Consider the following 19865-nt stretch of genomic DNA (forward strand, 5'->3'; position numbering starts at 1 on the left):
GGAATCTCAGCAGAAAGCCTGGGATGTTCAATGGGTACCCATCTCTGGGGACCTTGCACTCCAATTTTTGTATTCCCAAGTCTGTGAGGTTATTGAAAGGTTTGCTTACCTTTTTAGCCACTTTGCAGTGTTTTGGTTTCTTGATTTCTAGTGTCCTTGCAGCTTAGAATTCAGCAAATGCCATAAGGATAAAAGCCAAACAAATTGTCAGTCTTATTTCTCTGTGATCCCCCTTTGTCTGGGGTCTTGTCCCTTCAAGTTCTGTCTGTAGTTCTCAACTATAATTTTTATTTGCCCGGATCTGAAAGACTCCTGACACCTCTGACCACTGCTTTCTGCTTGCCCCTAAATGCCCTGCTCCGAAACTCAGCAAATGCCCCAGGAGAAAAGCAATGGAGAAGTTCTGTATCCCTATGAATTTTCTTTCTCCCTGGGATCCCAGTCCCTCATGTCCTCACTGGTTTGGTTCTCAAGTGCCTTGAGTCTGTGTGGTTTTTATTTTTGTTTTTAGTTTTAGTTTCGGCCTTTACAGTTATTCCTGTAAGAGTGTTGTCTGATTCAAGCTACTGCTCAGTCCTAGCTAGAAGCTATACCAAGAATGGAGTTCCCACTTACTGATAGAGGGAACAGTGGAGAGGAACAGGTTTTGGAGCAGGAGCATTTTTTGGAGGGAGTTCAGTTTTAGGTACACTGAGGTCGAAAGGCATGTTAGTCTTCCAAGTGGAGGTGTTGAGTGGACAGTTTGACATGGAGTCTGGGGCCTCAGGGGATTGGTCCAGAATAGAGATCCGGATTTTTGGGTTAATGGCATAAAGGTGCTATTTAAAGCCATGAGATTTGGTGAAAATGCTAAGGAGCGTAGAGAGAAGACAGATGAGCCCTTGAGCATAGTTAGAGGCTGCAGAGATGAAGAATAACCAACAAAGGATCCTGGCAAAGAATGGCCAGGGAGACGGAAGAAATTGCGGAAAGTCTGGTCACTGGGAATCACGTGATGAAAGTGTTTCTCGAGGGGAAGGGAGTAAGGATGGCTAATGCAATTCATGGGTCAAGCAAGCTGTGCACACTGGATCCAACAATGAGATCTACATTGGCTCTAACATAGAGATGGTTGGCGGTGGAACAAGGGTGCCTGTAGTGGAGTTAGGGAGGACAAAGTTCAGTTAGAGATTTAGAAGAGAGTGGAGGAGGGAGGTTTGCTGCAAAGGAAAAGAAAGAAACACGCTGGTAGCTAGAGGGAAGCTCAGCCAAGAGGAAGTTTTATATTTTTAATGGGAGAGTTGACCGTACTTGGGGATGCTCTAGGAGTGAGTAGAGAGGGCGGAACGGACATTGTAGGGGAGAGAACCAAGAATTGATGAGATGATGTAAGCAAGAAGGGATAGGTTCTCGTGAACAATTGGAGGGGCTGGCCTTCCCTGGAAGCATGTACAGTTCATCCATAGTAATACAAAAGGTAGATGTGACTGCCGATGCAGGTAGGTAGATAATAGTTTTCAAATTCCTTACTGATTAACGGGGGTGTTTCTGATACAGCAGAAGCACTTTCCATACATGATTTCATGTAGTTCTTGCAATGACCCTGTGAGGTAGGTTCTTAGATCATTTCTACTTATAAGGCAACAGAAGCTTAAAGAAGTTCAAGTCACTTTACCAAAGTCATACAGCAAGTAAGTGACAAAACAGATATAAACCCTTATCGGCCTGAGTCTAGAACCTATGCACTGAAGTATCAGCTTATGCTAATTAACTTCCCATCCCTAAACCTCTCTTGCTATGCTTCTCTTTTTCTCCCTCTTTTTCTCTCATTCTCCATATCCCCAATAATCACCAAGTCCTGCCCATTTTACCTCCTAAATATTTCTTGATTCTGAGACCTCTTTGCATCCCTACCTACTATTCTTACCAGCTTTTGACCTGATCCAGATAGCCTGAGTTGGCTCTTCTGTGCAACCACAGAATGGTCTAACTGAAATGCTACTCTGATCATGCTAGGTGTCTCCTCAAACATTTCTGTAACCTCTGTGCCCTGTGAATCCAAGTTCCTTACATGTGCTGTAAGCTCTTCACTACCTGGTACTGCCTATTTTTCCAGTCTCTGATCTTGCTAGTTTCTACTTGTACTTTTTCCCCCCAGAGTAGCTGAACCTGCACAATAGTTCCACTGTGCAGACTGTTGTATTTTCTGTCTCTATGATTAATGCTTTCCCTTTATCCCTTTTCCTTTTTAAAAAGATTTATTTATTTATTTATTTTAGATGAGAAAGAGGGAGAGTGAGCATAGGAGAACAGGGAGGAATGGCAAAGGGAGAGAGAACCTAAAGCAGACTCCATGCTGAGCATGGAGCTCAATGGCGGGGCTCGATCCCATGACCTTGAGATCATGACCTGAGCCAAAAACAAGAGCCAGGTGCTTTAACAGACTGCGCCACCCAGGCACCCATCCCTTTATCCCTTCTGGCCGATTTTCTGCTCATCCTTTAAGCCACAGCTCCTGTTGTTTTCTCCAGGGACACATTTCTGAAAACTTTAACTGAGGCTCACACAGTCCTTGATCATATTTCCATCTTTTATTTGCCGCGTGGCATTTACAATAACTTGGCTAACATGTTTGCCTCCTCAACTAGGCCACGAGGTTCTTGAGCATGGGAATTGGCCTTACCTCATGGCTCAGTGTCGGGCTCTAATAGTTTATTGAATGAATGAATGAACGAATGAATGACTGAATGAATAGCACAGGTTTATCCAAGAAAAGAAGGGGGCGCTTCTTTTCCTTTTAGAGTATGAAAATGAGTGAATGGCTATAGTTTCTGAAATATTTCTTTTTTTTTTTTTTTAAAGGTTTTATTATTTTTTAGGTAATCTCTAAACCCAGTGTGGGGCTCAAACTCACAACCCTGAGATCAAGAGGCACGGTCTTCTGACTGAACCATCCAGATACCCCTGAAATATTTCTAAGCATAGGTAAGAGAAAGTAAGAGAATTTACACAGCACTTCTTTTTCTTTTTTAAAAAATTTTTTATTGTTATGTTAATCACTATACATTACATCATTAGTTTTTGATGTAGTGTTCCATGATTCATTGTTTGTGTATAACACCCAGTGCTCCATGCAGAACGTGCCCTCTTTAATACCCATCACCAGGCTAACCATCCTCCCACCCCCCTCCCCTCCAGAACCCTCAGTTTGTTTTTCAGAGTCCATTGTCTCTCATGGTTTGTCTCCCCCTCTGACTTCCCCCTTCATTCTTCCCCTCCTGCTATCATCTTCTTTTTTTTTTTTTTTAACATATATTGCATTATTTGTTTCAGAGGTACAGATCTGAGATTCAACAGTCTTGCACAATTCACAGCGCTCACCAGAGCACATACCCTCCCCAGTGTCTATCACCCAGCCACCCCATCCCTCCCACCCCAACCCCCACTCCAACAACCCTCAGTTTGTTTCCTGAGATTAAGAATTCCTCATATCAGTGAGGCCATATGATACATGTCTTTCTCTGTTTGCCTTATTTCACTCAGCATAATACCCTCCAGTTCCATCCACGTTGCAAATGGCAAGATCTCATTCCTTTTGATGGCTGCATAATATTCCATTGTATGTATATATATATATATATATATATATATATATATATACACACACCACATCTTTATCCATTCATCTGTTGATGGACATCTTGGCTCTTTCCACAGTTTGGCTATTGTGGACATTGCTGCTGTAAACATCAGGGTGCATGTACCCCTTCGGATCCCTACATTTGTATCATTGGTATAAATACCCAGTAGTGCAATTGCTGGATTTTATGGTAGCTCTATTTTGAACTTTTTGAGGAACTTCCATACTGTTTTCCAGAGTGGCTGCACCAGCTTGCATTCCCACCAACAGTACACAGCACTTCTTATTCAACAAACATCAAGCACCTTCCTTACTCCAGGCACTTTAGTAAGAACTAGGAATAGAGGGGGCTCTCATTCTAGTGAAGCGAGACACATAAGAGGCAAATGAATTGAAAAAGAAACGATTTCATGGAATGATAAAAGCTGTCATGAAAACACAACAGTGTGTTAGGATAGGGAGTGTCTTAGGGGCTGCTTTAGATTGACTGCAGCAAAAGGCTGAGAAGGTACTAGTTAACATGAGACCTGTCTGCCATAGGAAGGAGCCGACTATGGCAAGTTGAGGGGGAGAGCAGTGCAGGCAGAGGGGAGCAGCTGGTGCACTGTTCCAAGGCAGAAGCAAAGTTGTCATGTTTAAGTAACAGAAGGAAGGCCGGCGTGTCTAGGACATGGAGAGCAAGGGGGAGAGAGGCTGGAAATGAGTTTTTAGAGGTAGCTAGGAGTCCAGTCAGGTCGGGCCTTGTAGAATGGGGAGGATTGGATTATGGGGAGCCATTCAAGGGTTTTAAGGTGGGATGATGATACATTCCGAGTTCTCTCTCTCTTTTTTTTTTTTTTTTAAAGATTTTATTTATTTATTTGAGAGAGAGAGAACACCTGAGAGGGGATAGGGTCAGAGGACAAAGCAGACTCCCTGCCGAGCAGGAAGTCCGATGTGGGACTCGATCCCGGGACTCCAGGATCATGACCTGAGCCGAAGGCAGTCGCTTAACCAACTGAGCCACCCAGGCGCCCCCGAGTTCTCTTTTACAAAGATCACCGATTGCCATGTGAAGAATGGATTGTAAAAGGTGAAGAATAAAACTAGTCGGGAAGGTGCTAAGGCTAAGAGAGGAGATGTGGCTTGAGTTAGGGGATCATAGGGAAAATGGACAGAAGGGGCACCTTGGGGACATTTTGGAGAATGAGTCCAGGTAACTTACTGATTGATTAGATAGAGGGGGAGTAATAGAGGAAGAAAAGATGACCTCTAAGTTTTTGACTTGAGTAAAATAAACATAATAATCATGTCATTTACTGAGATGTAGTCGATGGGGTGGAAGAAGCAGGAAATCAAGAGCCCCACTGGGGCATCTTAATTTTGAGAGGCTATTGAACATCAAACGGATGTGTCATGTTGGTAGGTTGGAGATGTGAGACTGGAGTTCAGTGGAAAGGTTGGGGCCAGGGATCTAAGTTTGGTACTTGTGAGCCCTGGGAAGTCTTGAACGGCTTTAGAGGTAGGAGAGAAACATCATAGCGTTGCTGAAACCCAGGGTTTCAAGAGCAGCGGGCTGAACCTGGTCAAATAGTACGAGGGCTTAAGTAAGATAGAACCGAGAAGTAATCATTGGGTCTGCCCACATGGATGGCGTCTGGAACTTGAGAGTAACAGTAATTTTGGGACGTGGGGACTGAAGCCCAAGTAGAGCGAATTGGAGAGAGATCTAGTTATGAGGAGAACCTATACATTTAGATTATTCTTTCCAGAATTTTTGCTGTTGTCTTAACGACTTAATAAGGCCTTTGGACAAGTCTGTAAAGTGAGCGTGGGTGATAGCACATGAATCCATACGTTTTTGCCACAAGGTGTCACTATTCTTTATTAGCTTTTAGTAAGTAAAATCGTAGCTGTGCAAGTAGACCTGGTGTTAAGGAGATGCTGTTTGACAAAACCACATTACGAAATAGACCAAGTAGAAAGTAGATCTTTACATTGTGGGAAGGTTTCCTTTCTAGAGCCAGTCTCTGTAGCATATTCGACCCATGTGCTTAGGTGTGGAGTGATGCACTGAGCAGCAGGCTAGGAATGAGCACATCGGCGGTTGGGGGGGGTGTAAACACCCCCCCTCCCCCCAGAAGACTCCAGCTCAATTCCAGTTTTGCACCTGCTAGCTGTGTGACCTTGGGCAAAATGTAAATGATTCTTTGTCTTATCAATAAAGACATTTTTTTGGTTGTTATTTTTAAGTAATGCTATCTCTAGGGTCGACGCTGCTTTACTATCTCACCCAAAGATTTTTACGTATCCAAAGAGAATGTGCATAGCAGTGTTTAGACAGTTGTGGAGAGCTGTGTAAATATAAGATTAAAAATTATAAAAATTGTTTATGCCCAACTTTATAGCAAAATAGGTGTTACATAAAGTGGTTGTGTTAGTGAAGTTTCGGTTGCAGATTGTAGAAACCCAGTTGGGACTTGCCTGCCAAGAAGGGAGTGTTTTGAAGTTTATAAGGGTAGTTCATGTGACTTCCAGAATGGTGGCTCTGGGGTGGGAGCAGTGCAGGTGGGGCGCTTTGAATGTGTACCCCCCTACTCTACTCTTTTGCTTCCATCTGGTGTCTTTCTTCTCTTTGGCTCCAACTTGCTTCCTCTACCTGATAGGGAACATTTTAATACTCTGAAGGTTGTAGGATATGCACATGACAACATCCTATAGGTTGAGAAGAAGGCAGAGCTGGAGAAGTAGATGCCATAGAATTACCTTGATTCTGGTGAAGAGAATATGAATTTCAAATTTATGAAAGCCAATGTCATTTAATACTAACCTTCAGATTTAAAAAACTAAAACCCAAGTGTTCTGAAATAGTCTAATATCCTAGGGTCTGCGTGTCTTTAATTTTTAAAATTAGATCCTATTACATCATTATCTTTTTTCAATAAATTGACATTATAAAGGGATAGATGCACCTAAATTAAAGAAATGAAAGATTTAAAAAAAATGAAAATTTACCTAACATAAAAAGACAGTTATATATATATATATATATATTTTTAAAGATTTTATTTATTTATTTGATGGAGAGAGACACAGTGAGAGAGGGAACACAAGCAGGGGGAGTGAGAGAGGGAGAAGCAGGCTTCCCGTGGAGCAGGGAGCCCATTGTGGGGCTTGATCCCAGGACCCTGGGACCATGACCTGAGCTGAAGGCAGACGCTTAACGACTGAGCCACCCAGGCGCCCCAACAGTTATATATATTTTTTAAAGATTTTATTTATTTATTTGACAGAGACATAGCGAGAGAGGGAACACAAGCAGGGGGAGTGGAGAGGGAGGAGCAGGCTCCCCACAGAGCAGGGAACCCGATGCAGGGCTCGATCCCAGGACCCTGGGAACATGACCTGAACTGAAGGCAGTTGCTTAACTGACTGAGCTACCCAGGCGTCCCAGACAGTTATAATTTTTCAAAAGAAATCTTCACTTACAAAATTTTACAATGTAATTTTTTTTTTTTTTAAAGATTTTATGTATTCATTTGAGACACAAAATACAGAGAGAGAGAGAGCATGAGCAGGGGGAGAGGGAGAAGCAGACTCCCTGCTGAGCCAGGAGCCCGATGTGGGGCTGGATCCCAGGACCCTGGGATCGTGACCTGAGCCGAAGGCAGACGCTTAACCATCTGAGCCACCCAGGCGCCCCCACAATGTAATTCTTCTAAAAGGAAATGTGCTCTGAAATATATGTTAATATAAGAAACTGTTTTTACAAAACTCTTCAGGAACATATACACCAGTATTATGAGGCAGACTTGCTAGATATGATACATATATTTAACTTCTTCTCAACCCAAACAAATATGGTAATTGCTTTTAACAAAAGAATCACAACTAGAACCGTTACTAAATGCTTTTTCTACATATGCATTAGTGAATCACAAGCCATTTTAGTTATCTGTGAGATCTTACCGGAAAATAAATTCTCGTGACCCGAATTCCCTCAGCAGGAAGCAGAAGCCAGTTTTCATACATGTTCTTGTATTGAATGAATGGAATCTCTCAACCCTGAGATTCTGTGAAAATCCAGGAGATGGAGCCACTGGTAGGTGAGTCCCCTGCCTGCCAAAAGGGAGCCATCTCGAAAGCGGGGACCATTCTCTTTCCTGGGAGGCTGGTGTCTCCCTCCTGGCTGTACAGCTTACCTGATGTCTGAGAATACTCATAACATTGGTGCAGTTGTGCTTTCGTGTATGTGTGCCTCAGCTGTCTGCATATCCCACAGTATTTAGGTCTCTGCGGTAAGAATCTCTAATATAATATATGGACATAACGAAGGCTCGAAAGTGTGTTCCAGGATGCTTCTTGAAATGTAATGTCCATGTCCCTGAGATTTGTTTAAAAAGACAGAGTCAGGGACTCCTGGTTTAAAATGGCATTGACCAAAAGGAGAAGGCCTTCCGACTTTGAACTACCTCCCCAGGGCGGCAGGGATATGGTGTGTCCCATTTCTGTCTAGCAGTGAATGTGGATGAGGGGAGGGGGGACGGGAGTTGTGCAAAGCAGGCTGGGTTGTAGCTTGAGAAGGATGTTCCAGACACACCCAGGTAGGCAGAGTGAGGCCAGGGGCAATGATGATGCTGTGTCTGCTAGTAAACACCAAGTGTGGATTTATTTCCCTTCTTCGAAGGTGAGGGTGAGGAGGAAGAGGAGAAACATGAACTTTGCCAGGTGAAGTGAGGGGGTTTGTGTTCTGGGGAAAAGAGTACCACGTGAGAAGCCCTTGAGGTGAGAGAATGCCTAGAATTTGGGGGAGTTGAGAGCTCAACATGTCTGAATCAGTGCAAGAAATATGGGGGGTGCCTGGGTGGCTCAGTTGGTTGAGTGACTGCCTTTGGCTCGGGTCATGATCCTGGAGTCCTGGGATCGAGTCCCGCATCGGGCTCCCTGCTCGGCAGGGAGTCTGCTTCTCCCTCTGACCCTCCTCCCTCTCATGCTCTCTGTCTCTCATTCTCTCTCTCAAATAAATAAATAAAAATCTTTAAAAAAAAAAATATATGGGATTAAAGGAAAATTAAAGACACCATAACAGAGTTCAATTCTACACACTCAAGGATGTTGTCAAATATCAAATCAGTCATTTAAAGGACATATTGAGGAAGGTTCTCAGAATCTAGAGGAAAAGATTAAAAATAGTGACCCAGCCTGGGAGGTGATAATTAGGGGATAATAATTCAACCTATGATTGCTAATCCTATGGGAAAATAGAAGTCACAACTAAAGACTTAATTTAACACGAGTTTCCTAAGTACACAGATCAAGAGGGTTCACTGCATTCCAAGAAAAAGAATGGCAACATTTTTTTTTTTTTTAAAGATTTTATTTATTTATTTGACAGAGAGATAGCGAGAGCAGGAACACAAGCAGGGGGAGTGGGAGAGGGAGAAGCAGGCTTCCCGCCGAGCAGGGAGCCCGATGTGGGACTCGATCCCAGGACCCTGGGATCATGACCTGAGCCGAAGGCAGACGCTTAACAACTGAGCCACCCAGGCGCCCAAGAATGGCAACATTTTTATATTACAAGGACAAAGGAAAGAGATATTATGAGCATTTAGGCAAAAAGAAGCAAGTTAGCTATGCAAGAAATAAAAATCCCACTGGCCTTAGGCTTTTCTGCAGTATCCAAGATGAGAAGACAATTAAATGACATCTAATAGTTTCCAGGGGAAAGTGCTGGGAACACCTTATATCAAGCTAAGTCCGTTGTCTTTCAAGGCAATAACGCTTGCTTTCAGATTTGCACGGCATCATGGGCCATCCTGTCCCTTCGTTAACAATGCTTGAAGACTTCTACTACCTAAAAGAGTGGTCAAACTCAGTAATGAACAACTCAGTAATGAGGAAATAATGAGCCACAGGATTTATAAGAATAGCCTTACTCACTTTGGACCAAAATGCAGCTATTCGATCGGCCTGCGCGTGCTCTGGTTGGTTGTGTGTTCAGAGGGTGAGTCTTGGTCTGCAGAGCCTCCCTGATCTGTTCCTCCTGAGGTTCCTCCCATTTCCCAGGAAATGTCTTTCTTGCACCTCATGTTTTACCTTCTGTTTCAGAACTATTATTTGATGACCACTTAAACTGACTTGGTTCTAGTATGTGTTAATATTGGCTTAACTGTTTACCTGGTTGAGATACTAACACTCCCCCTTTCTCAAAACGAGGGCTGAATCCTCTGGCCATGTGGCATGTTGATCGTTTTCGTTTCCAAGAGCCTCACATGTTTTCTGCATCTGTTAAGACTCTGATGTTTGCCTGACTTGTACTTTTAAATGGGTGAGTCTAGTAAATCATGTGTTAGCAGCCACTGAGTTAGAAGGCTTTACTTTGTCTCTTCTTCCACCTGGGACTTGGGAATGTCCCCGTGTTCCCTATGGTTGGAATCGTTATATTCATTTTATACGATGCTAATGTTTAGAAATGTAGCTTATCTGCTTTCCTATTTCTTAAAGAAAATCTCAGAATCAGATAAACAATTTGTCATTTCCTTTTGATCTAAGAAGTCAGTGACTCACTTCAGGGAGATATAGTTTTAAAGGTACATTAAAAAAAACTAAGAACCATAACATTTCTAGGTACTATTTCTGTGTAACTAGTTCCCCCATAAATGAGTGGCTTAAACAATAACTGTTTTCTTGTGGCTTAACTGCTTTCTTGGGAATTGGGACAGGATGCAGTAGGAGTGCTTTGTCTTTACTCAGTAGGTCTGGGACCTCAGGTGGTAAGACTCAAACTGGGAATGACTTGGCAGTTGGGGCTGGAAGCATCTGGAAGCTCCATCACTCCCCGTCTGGTGGTCTAGTGCCTGGGCTCGCATGACTTGAATACTAGCACCCTTGAGCAGAGCTGTTGTCGCCTTGCCCAGACTCAAGGAAAGGGGACTTGGATCCCACTTGAAGTGTCAAAATAATTTGTGGCCGTACTTTTAAAAACTACCCAATAATCAATTGCCAGCACAGGTTTTCTTTCACTGATAGGTTTTGGGATAGTGTGATGGGTTGAATTGTCTCCCCTTCAAATTCGTGTGTCGGCTCCCTAACCCTTGGCCGATGTGACCTTATTTGGAAACAAGATCTTTGCTGATGTAATTAGTTAAATCAGAATGAGGTCATCCTGAAGTAGGATGAGACCCTAATAAAATATGACTGATGTCCTTTTAAGAAAGACATAGACCTGCACACAGGGAGAGCACCGTGCAGACAAAAACAGAGACTGCCAGCGACCCCCCAGAAGCCGGGAGAGAGGAGTGGAATTGATTCCCCCAACAGCCCTCAGAGGGAAGCAGCCTTCCTAACAGCTTGATGGTGGATTTCTAGCCTTCACAGCAACAAGAACATACATTTCTGTTGTTTTAAGCCATGTGATTTTGTGATAGCAGCCCCAGAAGACTCATACAGATGGTTTTCAGTGTCTTTTCAAGATTTTCCCTATTTTTGACAAGGAACATATGTTGCTTTAAAAATGAGGAAAAATAGGTTTATTTAATGTAATAATTTCAATTGCTATGTTCCATAAAACATGAAAATATACCAAAATCTTATTAAGGTTGTGTCTAGGTGATGGGGCTATAGGTAACTTTTTTTTTAATTCCTCCTTCATCTCTATACTTAAATGTTTTCTATTCTGTGGGAAAAAAGGCTGTAGGAAGCAGCCTTTGAACATAGAGTCAGGGCTTCTGGGATTTTGCCCTGGGTTCTGCTCTGCTCCTTCGTGACTCTGAGCCCGTTTCCCAGTCTGAACGTGGGGGTAGTGCTCCTCAGTGTCGCTGTGAGAAATAAATGAACGTGTAGATGCGAAACCACCTAACCTGGTGCCGGATGTCTGTGCTGACAAGACAGCACTCTGTCTCCACTCTTCACAACTGTGATTATGGAGATGAGTTCTTGAAGAGCTCATGCATGTGTTTTTCACTGATTGGTAGTGGCATTCTGAGGGCCGAAAACGCTAGGGAGCCCAGAGGTGGCTTTTACTGGGAAGTAAAGGCAGCTTGAGCTAAGTAAGGGCCTGTCACTTCCCCAGGTCCCTCCTAAGGCTTTGGAAAGGGTCAAGGTCAAAAATGGATTCACATGATGATATGGTTTATAAAATTTGCAAAATATATTTTAACTATAATCAGTTACGACTCCTGTCTCTTTCCACTCGGACCTCTGTGTCCCCCTCACCCACCCCCTTTGGAGTGGCCATGGGGATTTTGGGATTGGGCTCAGGGACAGTTGACTTATGGATACTTTTAATTTGGGTTCTGTGAGATTTATGTATGTGGTTGGCAGTCAGTTCCCTGAATAGGTAAGCTATTGACAACTGTCCTGGGGTACGAAGGGCTTCCAGAGATACTCCCACTGGCTACGGTGCCTACTCACTCAGCTTTCTGTACAAGAACACATACATGAATGCTTTTTACAGAGCCTCATACAGAAAGTATGTGGGTAGTGGAGGAGAAACAAGATTTGAAATATATGGAGCCAGTAGGTAGTCTGTGGGAAAACTTCCCAGACTTTACAGCTTCTATATGAAACTTGAGGGGTGCCTGGGTGGCTCAGTCATTAGGCATCTGCCTTAGGCTCGGGTTGTGATCCCGGGGTCCTGGGATCGAGCCCCACTTCAGGCTCCCTGCTCAGCAGGAAGCCTGCTTCTCCCCACTCCCCCTCCTTGTGTTCCCTCTCTCACTGTCTCTCTCTCTCTGTCAAATAAATAAATAAAATCTCAAAAACAAAAAGAAACTTGATAGGGATTTCTCCAAATTTGACAATCTTAAAACTTTATATTAATAATGAGTTGAGAAGCTGAAATTTATTTTAAGCTATTAATGTTGAAGAGAATCCCAAGTTTTAATCAAGCTAAAAAAACCCACAAAAACTCTCCAGGGTTAACTTTTATTCTCTCTACAGAAAATCATACAAAATATTTACAGGAAGAAGTGATTAAAAAGGGTACATAGCCAAAAATTGTAGAAAAAGAAGCATTACTGAAATGTGTCAGGAGGTTGTTAATAAAAATATTACATAATTTTGAGGGGGTGGATTTTGCTTGTTGTTAGATAAACCACAGCTTCATTAAATTTATAATTTATCTAATGTCACTCCCATTAAATTTATGATTTATGATTTTGTTCCTCATTCTATGTAAATATTTGTGTTCATTCTTAAATTTGTATTTGTGAGTTTGCATTCTTTTTCTTACAGGGGGTCTCCAAAATTGTATGAGTGGCAGGCCCCCTCAAAACCCGGGTCTGACTTGAGAGAGCCTGTTTCCAGATCAGTTCTTACTCCTCTGCAGAGTTGTTCTTTGAACCTGATGCTAACATTTAGGATTGCCCCTTCTCCGTTTTTCCATTTGCTACAGAAGAATCGAAGCGTTTATCGATCATTTCCTTTTCATCTAAAAGGTTTCAGTGGCTCTCTCTAGCAAGGGTTTCAGGATGCATGCTGTTTACCTCATCAGAGCAAAATGGTGACTCAGAGTGTGAGAAATGGCTCTCTGCTTCCTAGGAAGTTTTCAATATAAAAACATGCTGTGCTTTTGAATGAAAAGTAAAATTAAAAGCCAACGAATGGAAATTTCTTGTAAGAGGGTATAAAAAACCCCCTAACTCTTCCTATTCGTAAAAATAAGAGTTGTTTTTGTCAAAGGGTCTGAGACCTGAATGACACTTTTTGAAGTGCCTTTGGCAGATTGTGAAAAGGCCCATGAGTCTCTGGTGCTTCCTTGGGGAAGCCCCTCCATTGCCCTCCTTCTGCACCCACTGTGCTAAAGACCAAGGAAAACTGGTCTTGAGTAATAACAATTACCTTTGCATATATGTGGTTTTAACTCAAAGCTGGGAGCTTCTTTGCTTTTATCTCTTGTCAAAGATAAGCTTTACCCATTTTGATGGGAACTACTCTGTGGCTTTAAAAATATTTCAAGTCTGTGAAACATAATAGATGTATTATAGGAAGGACGGAAAGCCAGTATCCAGCCTAGAATATTTGTCCCTCAGGTCCCATGCTGGGATGGAGAAAAGGAATGTGTCTTCAGAAAATGGTCGATCCATGTTCAAGTGCTGCCTTTTTCTCTCATTACTGATGTGGCCTTGGGAAAGTTACTTCATTTTCTCATCTGTAAAAACATGAATATTAGTATTCACCTCACAAGGTTGTTGTGAGAATTAGATGAGATATCCCCCCATCCCCATTTAGTTATAGTACCTGGTACAAAGAAGGAGCGCAGTAAATGTTTGAAGTAAAAGAAGGATAATGCCTTCAATATCTTCCTCCCCCACCCCCCGCCAAGGGGTTTGGGAATCTAGAATATAGTAGGAAAGAAGGATCAAAGCGAAAGGGTTGAGTCACAGAGCCTTTGAAGTTGAAGAATATCGAATGAAGTGGCAGAAAGATGAGTGGTTGTAGTTTGGGGAAATTCTACTTCAGAGGAAGTTTTGTGTAAAGCTGAGATGTAAGCAGGTGAATTATGTGTAGGGAACCACTGTCCTATTTTCCTGGTTGAATTAAAGAGTACATGTTGATGTATCTGTTCTTTCATGAGCTACATTTAACATTGGTAACAGCATGTAACATGTAACAAACATTTAGCATACGTGAGGATGATTTTTAGGACTGGGGAATACAAAGAGAAATGTGATCCATGTTTGCCCTCAAACAAGTTAGACTCTACTAGGGGAGAGAGAGCCATGAAAAAATAAGGACATTAAATTGTGGGGTACAGAAGAGGAAAGGTCAGTTTTACATTGGAGAGGAGGTGGGCTCCATGAAGGGCTTGGTGGAAGAGATAAGGTGTCTTCACGGCAGGGTAGGCAGGGGAGTGTGGACTGTGCAGATAGTCCAGGTAGAGGAATTGGAATGAACAAAGGCACAGGTGTGGCTTTGCATGCTTTGCATGTATGTGGGAGCTGCACGCAGGACCAGGGCAGGTGGTGCAGGGGGCACCCAGAGCAGTGGGCTGGGAAAATAAGCAGAGTCAGATGATGGAGAGTCTAGCCTGCCATGCTTCCATGGCAAGGCTCTGAGGGGCCCCATCCAGGAGTAATGACAGTGACTATGGAAGGGACGCCATGAGCAAATAGACATCCTCTAGCGAGTCAGGCAAGAGGGTGGGATTTGAAGGTTTTGGTAAACACAGTGAGGTGGGATTTGGAAGATGAGGCTTCCAATCATCGCATGCTGTATAAATTGGATGGGGAAGACAGTTGAGGCAAGGATATTAAGGAAGAAGACATTTTTTTAAGTCTAGGAATTTGATATGAGCTGGGGCCAGTAGATTGGAGTTTAAATTTTGCCTTTCAGTTTTCTAACTCTTTAATCCCTGGCAATGGCTGGAAATGTAGAACAATTACTATCTCTGCTATTGGAATGAATAGTCAGACACCAGTGTTCACAAATTAGACTTGAAATCCCACTCTACTTGTTTAAAAGTTTATGTAACAAGAGGAATCTTACACATGCAAATGAACACCTGTGAAAATTCTTAGGCAAGAAGTGCTAGATTTAGCAACTCCAGTTTAGCAATTTGAGAAGGGATGAATTTTACAGATTGTTTTGCTGCTTGGATCTGCCATAATGTTTGTTGGATAGACAATTCCTGTCTTTAAAGGAGTTATTGAACTTTCTTTATAAATTAAATATCCTGAAAGGAATGAATTTAAATAGCATGCATCTCAGTGTACTCTGAGGCCTGTGGATGTTTGTTGTCTTTTTAAGCGTTAGATTTAGACATCAAAGTCTTGCCATATACAATTTTTCTTAGGAACTAAGTATATACAACTCAAGTGTCATACCACCTACGAATTTGCTAGAAACCAAGCCACACTTTTTCTCATTTCCAACCACAGCGAAAACCTTATCACTTTTTTGCTACAGATTCATGGATAAAAATAATTAAGGTCATGAATGAAATGACCAGATGGCCTCCCCATCACCCTAAAGTGAGCATCTCCCCACACCCGTGTTTCTGGTTCCTTAAAACTTCAATATATTTTTCTTAACATTTGTTTGAGCCATATTTACATCTTTGGAAACTGGTCAATTTCTACATATGTCTAAATGCCTCTTTTTACTTGACAGTACATTTAACGTGCCAAAAGAATTCTCCAAGTTCTGATCACATTTTATCCTTTTAATAAGTCTAGTGGGGACCAGGGACACCAGTCCATGTTATGTTGAGAGCTTTTCACTAGGTAATGCATATTCAGTGTTGAAGAAGAAATGTACCCAGTGTCACAGGGGAGCAGGCTCCTACCAGACCGACCGTTTCAGAAACTGCAACTATAAACTCTAGACAAACTACAAACAACAACTACCCAAGGGCTCTGGGGAGTGAACAAAAGCAGACGGGGGAGTTGAAACTTGGGGGAGGAGAGTTTCCTGGTATTCAGCTTTGGCCAGAGAACAGGTCATGGTTACAAAGATTGTGCGGGTGGCTAAAATTCCAATAGAAAGCTTGTCATGTTTCTGGCCTGACAAATCAGAGGTTGGAGCACAACCAGGAGAGAGTGAGGGATCACCCAGAGAAGGAGTGACCTAGAATCTGTATTTGAAATCTGTCCAAGTCTCTAGCTGACCCACACACTACACATGCACAAGGCAGACTCAAAGCTCCTTGCAGCTAAGGTTTAGAGTAGTGAACTGAGATTTAATTGCTACCTACCACAGGTGAGGCAAACTTTGCAGTTTGAGAATCTAACCAAGTCAATTGCCTGTTGAAAAGAAATTTCAGTGATGGAATCAATCCATCAATACCACAGAAGTCAGTTTTGATGATATAACATTCACAATGTCCAGGATACAATCCCAAACTATTCAAAATATGAAGAAGCAGGAAAATGTGACCTATTTTCAAGAGAGAAGACAAGAATTTTAAAGCAGCTATTATAATTATGTTCAGTGGGGTAAAAAAGAATGCTCCTAATAAATGAGAAGACAGGAAATCTCATAAGAGAAATTGGAAATGTATAAACATTTTAGAACTGAAAAATATAACATATTAAATAAAAAAATATGTAAAGACAGGGGCTCCTGGGTGGCTCAGTCGGTTAAGCATCCAACTCTTGATCTCAGCTCAGGTCTTGATCTCAGGGTCATGAGTTCAAACCCCTCACTGGGTCTTGAAAAACAAAAAACACACATAAAGACACAAAAAAGTTGAAAATAAAATGGATGGAAAAAGACATATCATGCAAAAAAAAATTAAGAAGATTGAAGTGTACAATACAAACAGAGTATTACCAGAAACAAATAGAAACATTACATAATGAAAGAAAACCCCTATTAGGATGGTATAACAATCATAAATGTGTATGCATCTAAAACAGACTCTAAATAAAAGAAACAAAAATTGATGAAATGGTATCATGATCACAGTGGGAAACTTAAACATCTCTTAAAGAGCAACTGATATAATAACTAGACAAAATGTCAATAAAGACATAGGTGATCTGTAGATCAATTATCTTGACCTAACTGATTTTTAAAATTAATTATTTTTATTTAGACATTATTTTTATTTTATTTTTTATTTTTTTAAAGATTTTATTTTATTTGACAGAGAGAAACAGCAAGAGAGGGAACACAAGCAGGGGGAGTGGGAGAGGGAGAAGCAGTCTTCCCGCCGAGCAGGGAGCCCAATGTGGGGCTCAATCCCAGGACCCTGGGATCATGACCTGAGCCGAAGGCAGACACTTAACAACTGAGCCACCCAAGTGCCCCTAGACATTATTTTTTAGAGCAGTTTAAGGTTCACAGCAAAATAGAGGGGGCCAGAGATTTGCACATATCCTCTGCCCCCCAACACACAGCCTCCCCATTATCAGTATCCCCAATCAGAATGGTACATTTGTTACAGTTGATCAACCTACATTGACACATCACCCAAAGTCTATAGTTTACATTATGGTTCACTCTTGCTGTTGTACATTCTATGAATTTGGACAAATGTATAATGACATGTATCCATCATTAAGTATCAAACAGAGTATTTTCACTGCCCTAGAAATTCTCTGTGCTTTGTGTATTCATTTTACCCCAGTTCCAACCCCCAACCCTTGGCAGTCACTGATCCCTTCACTCTCTCCATAGTTTTACGTTTTCCAGAAGGTCATATAGTTGGGAGTCATACAGTGTGTAGTCTTTTCAGATTGGCTTCTTTCACTTAGCAATATACATGTAAAGTTCCTCCATGCCATTTCAGTTTTTCATAGTTCAATTTTTTTTTTTAGTCCTAATAATATTCCACAGTTTATTTATTCACTCAAGGGCATCTTGGTATTTCCAAGTTTTAGCTTCAAGATTCTCTCCCTCTGGGCGCCTGGGTGGCTCAGTTGGTTAAGCGACTGCCTTCAGCTCAGGTCATGATCCTGGAGTCCCGGGATCGAGTCCCGCATCGGGCTCCCTGCTCGGCAGGGAGTCTGCTTCTCCCTCTGACCCTCCTCCCTCTCATGCTCTCTGTCTCTCATTCTCTCTGTCTCAAATAAATAAATAAAGTCTTTAAAAAAAAAAAAAAGATTCTCTCCCTCTGCCCCTCCCTCCTCAAAATAAATAAGTAAATCTTAAAAAAAAAAAAAAAAAGAGGCCCAGGAAAGAAGAGCAAAGCAAATCAAACAAACTGGAAGGAAAAAAAGAAGATCAGAGAAGAAATAAATTAAATGGAACAGATTAACTGGTAGAGGAAATTAACAGAACTGGAAGCTTGTTTGTTGAGAAGTTCAGCCTAACTGATAAACCCTGACTTAGATTGATGAAAAAAGGGATATATAGAGAGAACACAAGTTACCAATATCATGATTGAAAGAAGTGTTATCACTACAAATCCTACATATATTAAAAGGATAATAAAAACAAATTGATTATGAGCAACTTGATTCCAGCGAACAATAATTTTGATGAATTGAATATTTTGAAAAATACAACTTACCAAATTGACCCAAGATGGAACAGAAAATTTGAATAGCTCTATAGCCATTAAACCACAGTAACTCTGTAACTATCAAAAACCTTCCTATAAAGAAAACTTCAGTCCTGATGATGTTACTTTTTTTTTTTTTTAAGAAGATAGAAGACAAGTGAACACTTTGCAACTCTCTTTTGTCTTTCTCCAAGGTGGGCTGCTGGGTCTTGGGGGAATGGTGACAGGAGTAATGTGAAGCTGTCTTTCATACCTACTTCAGTGTATCTTTTCTTATTCCTGTGCTCCATCCAGGTGCTGTAATCCCTTACCTGGAGTCCTTAGCCTTTGTAAAGGTATTTTTGTGCATGGAGTGTTTTTCTAAGTAGTATTTCTGTGAGGGTATGAGTGCTGAAAACTCCTATTCCACCATCTTGCTGATGTCACTCCTCTCTCAAAGTTGTCTTAACCTTAGAAAATCGATGTTTTGCCATATTAATAGAATGAAGGAGAAAACCATATGATAATTTTAATACATAGAGGAAAAAATATGACAAAACTCAACATCCATTCACATGAAAAATTCTCACCAAACAAAGTATATAAGGTACTTATTCAACTTATAAAGAGCATCTATGAAAAACCTCCAGCTAACATCGTATGTTCATGTTGAAATATTAAATTATTTTCTACTGGAATCAAGAACAAGGCAATGTGCTCAATTTTGTCACTTTTACTCAACATTGAATTGGAGGTCCTAGCCATTGCAATAGAGGAAGAAAAAGAAATATAATGATAAAGATTGGAAAGGAGGAAGCAAAATTGTACTCATTTTCAGTGTGAAATAATATGAAAAAATATATATTGGTCTCTGTCCCCAGTTCTTGGCACAGAGCTTCTAAAATCTGTGCAATTTCCTAAGTGGTATTAGAACTAGGAACATCTTTTGTTCTAATATTTGGTCTTTGAACCTGGTTCCTGACACAGGGCTCTTGAAACCCTTGTAATTTCCTGAGGGATAGGAATATTTTTTGTTCTAATGAGTTGACTCTGGCTGGGCTCCTTGATAAGGACTGATCACAGGAAGGACCAAGCTATGATTAGAAGCTTGAAATTTTCAGCCATAGGGGCACCTGGGTGGCTCAGTCATTAAGCGTCTGCCTTCAGTTCAGGTCATGATCCCAGGGCTCTGGGATCGAGCCCCACATCAGGCTCCCTCCTCCATGGGAAGCCTGCTTCTCCCTCTCTCACCCCCCCTGCTTGTGTTCCCTCTCTCGCTGTGTCTCTCTCTATCAAATAAATAAAATCTTTAAAAAAAATCTTTTTTCAGCCATACCCAAC

At 41.6% G+C, this 19865-nt stretch overlaps 1 long non-coding RNA gene across 2 annotated transcripts in view; it reads left to right on the plus strand.

Moving 5' to 3' along the window:
• Positions 1–2860: 2860 nt before the first annotated feature.
• LOC118001972 overlaps positions 2861–19865 on the plus strand; it is a 55105-nt gene continuing 38100 nt past the window's right edge. For both annotated transcript variants that reach the window (XR_004676900.1, XR_004676899.1), the window contains exon 1: positions 2861–2964. This is a non-coding gene — a long non-coding RNA (uncharacterized LOC118001972). The remainder of the gene's footprint in view (positions 2965–19865) is intronic.

Source organism: Mirounga leonina, unplaced genomic scaffold (assembly GCF_011800145.1).
Source record: "Mirounga leonina isolate KUSES-001 unplaced genomic scaffold, KU_Mleo_1.0 Mir_55, whole genome shotgun sequence".
Taxonomy (NCBI): Eukaryota; Metazoa; Chordata; class Mammalia; order Carnivora; family Phocidae; genus Mirounga; species Mirounga leonina.